General features: G+C 49.6%; 1 protein-coding gene across 2 annotated transcripts in view; it reads right to left on the bottom strand.

The window, feature by feature from the left end:
- The window catches only part of LOC125030367 (latrophilin Cirl-like), a 144222-nt gene that overhangs the window by 18405 nt on the left and 118317 nt on the right, over positions 1-7500 (bottom strand). The gene's annotated exons all lie outside the window — the stretch shown is intronic.

Below are 7500 nucleotides of genomic sequence, written 5' to 3'. Positions count from 1 at the left end.
GGGAGGAGCGAATGCGTGTACACCCGCGCGAGAAGGACGGAGGGGGAGGGATAGGAAGGGAAGGGAAGGGAAGGGCAGGGAAGGGAAGGGAAGGGACGGGAAGGGAAGGGAAGGGAAGGGAAGGGAAGGGAAGGGAAGGGAAGGGAAGGGAAGGGAAGGGAAGGGAAGGGCAGGGAAGGGAAGGGCAGGGAAGGGATGGGGAGGGAAGGGAAGGGAAGGGAAGGGAAGGTAAGGTAAGGTAAGGGAAGGGAAGGGAAGGGAAGGGAAGGAAAGGGAAGGAGAGGAGAGGGAAGGAGAGGAGAGGAGAGGATAGGAGAGGAGAGGGAAGGGGAGGAGAGGAGAGGAGAGCACAGGAGAGGAGAGGGGAAGGGATGGAAGGAGAGGGTAGGGGAGAGGGGAGAGAAGAGAAGAGAAGAGAAGAGAAGAGAAGAGAAGAGAAGAGAAGAGAAGAGAAGGGAAGGGAAGGGAAGGGAGGGGAAGGGAAGGGGAAGGACAGGAAAGGGAGGAGAGAGATGAGATAAGAATAGAGAAGAGAAGGGGAAGAAAATCAAATAAAAGGAAGTAATATGAAGGAATAGGAAAGGAAGGGAACATAAAGGAAGAAAAGAAATGAAAAAGGAAATAATAAGAAAAAAATTAGGAGAGAAGAGACATGACGAGATGAGAAGAGGAAAGGAAAGGAAAGAGAAGAGACAAGACACGAGAACATAAGCGAAAAGAGCAGAGAGAACGAGAGAACGAGGGCCTTCAAACCCGGAATCGCAGCATAACCAGAGAGCCGAACTGCCGAGCAATCCCGCTGGGCCATTAGCTCAATTAGCTCCACGGCCGCCTTGGTCAGCTTGATGGCTTCCAGATAACCTCAGATTGCCTTGGATCAAAGCAGGGAGGCCTCACATACACAGGCCTCAAAGCCAACTAGTGTCAACATTGCAACACCAGCCCCCAATACCACATTGATGCGGGCGACTCTATTTCCAGGTCTGTGTATTGGAAATCAAATAGGTTCCTAGTGTGGACTGGGACGGCGAGGACCCGTCTAATGGATTAAATTCTTTATCGCGAGGAAATGTAACGCGAGTTTGCTTATTTTTCTCCCCCCCCCTCTCTCTCCACCTTTTAGGCTATTCTTGAAGCTTCCGCATTTCCTATGCTTAGGATATGATGAAAAATAAGAATTATGAGTGATTCTGATGTTATAAGCAATCCTTTTCTTACACACACACACAAACACAAACACACACACATACACACACACACACACACACACACACACACACACACATATATATATATTGTGCCCGATGCAGTTATATCCTAATCCATATCCCCGTAAAGATTCCCGCGTTCTATGTTGCAGTGCCACAAACGACCTGTTTTCGCTGCAACAATGGCTCTCCTGATGGTACATTCTGGGTGTCAAAGGCGTGCGGAGGATGAGATTTGACCCGGTCGTTAATACCCCTCCCCTTTCCCCCTTTTCCCCTTCCTGCCCCTCCTCCACGACCAACAAAAATTCCGCAAATTGTCAGAATTGTTACAGGAAAATTCCCTTGACCCTTCCCCCCCCCCCCTTTCTATTTACTGCCTCCGCCCCGCCCACGCCCGCATCCTGCCTTCATCCGGACTGCTTAAAGGTGCGAACTCTTAGAGCAGCGCCGTTTCCATCCCATAAGCATAAGCATCTTTGGAGAAACACAGTATATATGTATTGTGTGTGTGTGTGTGTGTGTGTGTGTGTGTGTGTGTGTGTGTGTGTGTGTGTGTGTGTGTGTGTGTGTGTGTGTGTGTGTGCGTGTGTGTGTGTGTGGGCGCTTTAAGCTGCTTGCATACACAACAAGAACAGAAACATGAGCAGAATAACCCAGCGAAGTAAGTGTGACACGGGGGAGGGGGCAGAGAGAGGGGGGCGCTCGGTGTCGCGGGGGGAACCGCGCCCGCCATCCTCCAGGATCCTTCAACCGGGGATTTATGGCATTCCGTGGCCTGGGCGCGGATACTCACACAATACTGAATGTTTTATTTCCCACGGGACGCCGCCGGGATGCGATTTGCCTCCACTTGCTCCTCGCCGGCACGCGCGCCGCATCAAAGGGCGGGCGGCGTTATTGAATCCAGGTGCGGAAGGATGCTTTCTTTAATAAGGACTTCGCTCAACATATCAACAGCCCTCGGGACCCAAAAGCTCGTTGGAGGCTTATCACTTAGACGCGAGTACTATCATTAAGATAAATAGGAGAGAATAACAATAGTGAAATATGATAGAAAAACCTTTTAGATGTATCTGGAAAGTAATTTTCTTTGGCATGTCGGGATTATTGTATCTGGCGGGTTGTAATAACTCACCGCAGTGGCTTACTGGCCGAGCCCCACGCCTGACACCTACAATTTATGGCTAGCGTGGTGTGCGCCTACCTGGGCCCTCCTCTCGCCCCCACCCACACATACATAGATTGACTCTATCATGGGCCCAACTTCCTATTATGATAAGCCTCAGCACAGGGAGCAGAAAGGCAGAGGCGGGCGAATGCCGGATGGGCCAAGAGAGATTAGAAAGACGCTGTTGAAATGTTTTTTCTGGGTTTTTTTCGAAGACTTTCAAAACATTTAGTCCGGTCCTTCCTTGCTGGAAGTTTTGAAGAGCTGAACAATATAAACGTTTTAGCAGCTTAGTCCAGACACCTGACATGGCAACAAGGAGAGCACAGGAAAGCTGGGAAAGAGCCAATAGATGTAGGGAAACCAAAACAAGCGAGTCTAAGCTTATGAAGGGGAAAGATGCACGCCCAGGACGAGCGCAACTGCAAGTGCCTTCGGAAGTTAAAGTGTGGGCGGAGTATGGGCGCACGAGAGCATGGGCGTGGAGAGACAGGAACCGACAGAGGTCTGGGCGAGCGGAGAACGAGGGAAGAACAGTGTAGTGACGGACGCGGACAGGGAGGCGCCGGGAGAACGCACAATAATTTATTGTTGTTTTGGGCAATAATATATGTTAGGATCCAGAGCTTTACATACAACTGGGCTATTGTTATGCTAATGTTCTGCTCACTGCCCACTGAACCCGCGACGATAATGTATTTCTTACGCTAAATCTAGGGAGCTCTATTTTCTTGTTTTTTTTGTTGGAAAATGGATGTATTTAGCTCTTTGTGCAGAAGCATCAGCGATGGAAAATCTTAATAAAGAAAGCTAAACAAAAGGGAAACGGGGCAGGGGGAGATAACACACTGAGGGAAAGGAAGGCAGGAAGGAAAATGGAAATTAATTAAGAAGAAAGGGAAGAAGGAAGGCTAGGGAATATGGGTAAGGAGAAGGAATAAAGACTCGACAAATGAGCTGTAATCACAGGCGAAGAAGGGGCAAACAGAAGCGGGAAAAGGGAAGGATGAAGGGAGGGTGAGGGAGAGGAAAAGGGAAGAAACGCAAAAGGGGGAGGTGAGGAGATGGAGAGAGAAAGGGAGCGAGAGGGAAGGACGAATCAAGGTAGAAAGGGAGTAAGGGAAAGAGAGGGAAGGACGGAGGGATGAAGAAGCAAAGAAGAAGGTAGAGACATGGAGGGAGGGAGGACGAGAGAAGGAGTAACGAAGAGAGGGCGAGAAGAATCCTAGGATGAAGAATGCCTCACAATCCTACACGGTTCCTCGTCATCCTCTCCCGCACTCACTTATGCAAAAATGGGATATGTACTCTGTGAATAATTCAAACAATACAGCGTGTAATTACAGTGGGACTGGTGAGTGCTTGCGGGCGTATACATCCAACACTGCCCGCCCATCTCTCCCCGCCGTCCACAAAACCGAGCTAGCGGGCAAGTTCATAAGTTAGTTGTATATTGTGAAGCAGTGAGCTCAACGTGCTGAGTTACCTGCGCCTCACCTAGCTCTCAACACTGCCAACTCAGGGATCATTTGTATTTGTTAAATGATATCACCTTGGATAAATGATGACAGTTGATTTGCATATTTTTCAGAAGATGCTCACGAGTCTAAGCTGATGACCGGGCACGTCTGGAAATGCTAATATGCCACACTAAGCAGTAAACATCTGGTGGAAGACCCACTGGGCTAGACCACACCTAGGGAACCTGTCCGTTCTGCCGACAATGGAGGTGGTCTGGAGATAGAGGGGATTTAAGAAGCAAGGCAAAGATTAAGACATGTCGAAGGGGATAATGCATGTAGCTATACATTATGCCCAAGATTTACGTCATACTTCTGGCTAAAACTCTACGAAGGTTTGTTTAAGTTATAGCAACCTGCTTCCATACAAGCGTTCATTCCTCTTTGCTAGACACAACCTACAGTGCCACTCAATCAATTTTTCCTTCTCTTTTATCTCTCGTGTGGCATTACATTTGCAGGTCCGAGGCACAGGCCCAGGAGATGTGGGGTTGTCATACTCAGTCGCATATCTGAAGGATAACGTACAGTTGATACCTACGCATAGTATGGTGGATGGCAGCTTGTCTTACCCTAACACACCGCAAATATTTCTGTGCGGCTTTCCAATTCGTACCTTGGCATGAGTGACCGACGGGATACTGCTATGCAATCTAACTGGTTTGAATGGTTACAGTACGATACGAGGATGAGAGTAGGGCAAAGGGGAAAGGAAGGGCCCGGACACCCGTAGCTGCCACACTCACTTTTGTTCGATACGCGTGGCAGAGTGACATGCAACCTTCACCTGTAATTTGCATGGGGGTGTCTTATGGGTGCTTCGGTTCCTGTGCGCAGCAACGCCTTTATCCAGCCAAGAAGGAAACCCGTTCGGTCAATTAACGTCGATCACAGCAAAAACGCTCGAATGAAACAGACAGGGGAATGTAGTTCCAGACACATAACGCTGAGGGTGGATACGCTGCACCAGGGACGGACACACGGGGGGTCAGGGCTCAATGGCCCGCCTTCCTGCACGCGGAGAGTTCAGACCACATGGCGCACTGAACCGCTGACTGACCTTCTAACCCGTAGACGTTCATGCAGGGGCGGCTTGCTCGCTGGCTTCCGTCCCTGACACCGGGAGGCACAAGACACTCACTTTGTTACCGGGACAAAATAGAGCACGAGTATTGTTAGGATCAATACGGCAATAAAAGGAGGATTTCTTTCTACGTGACACACAAGTGACGAGGAAGTCTGCTTCCTATAATCAGCCATTCGAGCGGCGTGCGGGGGGAAGCCTACCTCGGGAGTGGGTGGCGAGTCATGGCGCCTACCTGGTGATGGATGAAAGAAATCTTCCTACAAGGAAGGAGTAATGATAAAATATGGCCTGAGAATCCCATACCCGTCTTGCGCTAGCTGTGCTCTCGCGCGTAGTTTCTGATAAACCCGACTTGGTAATGCTGTATGAGAGGTTACATCCCAGCTTATTGCCCTTTTGCGTTGTTTCAGTTAGAAACTACTTTTAATGCTACTTTTCGTAAATGTTCATGCTCTGATAATAAAAGGCTACAACGCCGGTTCATTATTAATCGCTGAAGTTATTCGCCGAGGCGATTAGATACGTGACCGGAAGCAAAATCTGATAACCTGCCAGGCCAGGAATGCTAACAACACGAAGCAGGGGGGGGGGGGGGGGGGGACAAGCGGTACCCAGGTGAACATTCCCCGGCACTTTCCTCGCCACATAATGTTCCTCTTCCCTCTGTTCCTTCCTCCTGCCGATTTCTTCGTGCATGGTCGCGGTTTGGTCGGCCACCCCCGGCAGGGCCCGCTGCGGCGCCGTGGCGAGAGGGAACAAGGCAGGCTTTTATAAGCGTGACACTGTGGCAGTGATTCACGGCCTGGTGACCCGTGACGGTCTGGCACCACTAAAAGACGTAACTGTAGATCCCACGCCCGCGGGGAGACAATGAGCTTCGTGAGACAAAAGGAGTAAAAACTAAAATGGCGAGAGAAAAAGCGCGCAGAGTCAAAAGGGGCGCTGGGGAGCATTCCGAATCTCAATCCTTTAGCGAACATGTCCATGAGACGGGGAACTGAACGTCGCTGTACCTGTGCGGCGGTTCAGCAATGTCCCTCTGTCTGTCTTCGGCTATTTAAACATGCACAACGACTTAACCTGCCGAGGAGTCGTTGCGCCGGGCAGCCCGGTCGTATTGTGGGACGAAAATTAGCTGCATTTTTTCAAGGCATTACGAGCTCACGGCGCGGTACCCAGAGCCCGCTCGTCAAGATGGTTCCTCGGGCGGCCACCCTGCTTGCTGCTCCGTGGTGAAGGGAAATTATTTAACAATTGTTGTGGTTGTACGGCTCACCTCCGGCCTCCGGTGACCTACCAGGAAACTGTGTGAAAATATGTGACGAGCGCGCCATTATATCGGTACATGTCGACCCGCCTGCATTGTCAACCTGCTCAGAGATCACAGGGTCACGCAGGCAAACACTGCTGACATGACCTCCACATGTCATTAACGGGATACATGACGCCAAATATTTATTTCAGTGATTTGCCATTTCCTTTAAACAGAGAAAGAAAGGATTCCGCTAGTGTAGAGGCGTAGGATGGGGCAAAGCCGTGCAAAGTACGAGGCTGCTGCAATAGTAAACAACGACACACGTCTTAACGGTTCCGGGCGCGACACCAGCAGGATGTTCCCTGTGGGCGACCACAGCTGGAAAAGCCTGTGCAATGTCCGCTGCTTCGGTATTTTACAAGACAGCATTATCGACACAAAAGCATGAAGCAATGGTAGTCTACATCATTATTTACGGTCTGGTAAAGTGGGAAAACAAACGAAGACTATTCGCTTTATCAGCTTTCTGTTATATCGCTCTGAATAATACTGCTACAAACTAAATTCTGTGGCGTTCGAGGCTCTTTGTTGATGCGGTGTTGGCAGTAGTGAGGAACAGTCGGAGGAGTGACCTGGGCGGCGACAGACTGCGCCCTGAAGGAGCCAAGCTGTCGCGTCTCACCTGCTCGGGAGGGGTGGGGAGGGGTGGGGAGTGGCCACGAGTGTGTGTGTGGGGGGGGGGGGGTAGAGTGAGGGCTCGAGGGGGAGCAGAACTCCGCTAATACACAGGCGGTTTGGTTGCAATTCCATTAGCAGTCGAGACCAAATTCGCAGCAACTACTTTGTCAAAATTTTCTGTCGTCCTCGTCAGTATTGAGGGCCTTCACCATAACCCTCGCCCTGTCCCTGAAGGGCACTGAGATAACACAGCGCAATTTCTCCCTCAGGGTATGTGGCGTTCGAAAGCCCTCCATCTCAACTTCACTCAACTTAATTACAGACTTCATTGACAATTTACATCTAATTGTCTCTTAAGTAAAACCAATTATCCATCCGAAGGGAAACTAAACGGTTAGCTTGGAAATTTATGGATGAAATTATGTGCGCATTTTCAGAAAGCTGAAGACGTAAACACACACGCCATATTTTTTTTCTTTCTTTTTTTCTTTTCTTTTTTAGAAAAAAAAACATTATTCTGAGAAAACCAAACACATTACTGTAGCAGAATAATTCAAAACAGACCTGTATCCGTCAGGTCA

The sequence above is a fragment of the Penaeus chinensis genome, chromosome 11, assembly GCF_019202785.1.
Source record: "Penaeus chinensis breed Huanghai No. 1 chromosome 11, ASM1920278v2, whole genome shotgun sequence".
NCBI classification, from domain to species: domain Eukaryota; kingdom Metazoa; phylum Arthropoda; class Malacostraca; order Decapoda; family Penaeidae; genus Penaeus; species Penaeus chinensis.
Note: the sequence above shows the minus strand (reverse complement) of the source record. Positions and strands in the feature narration are given on the sequence as shown.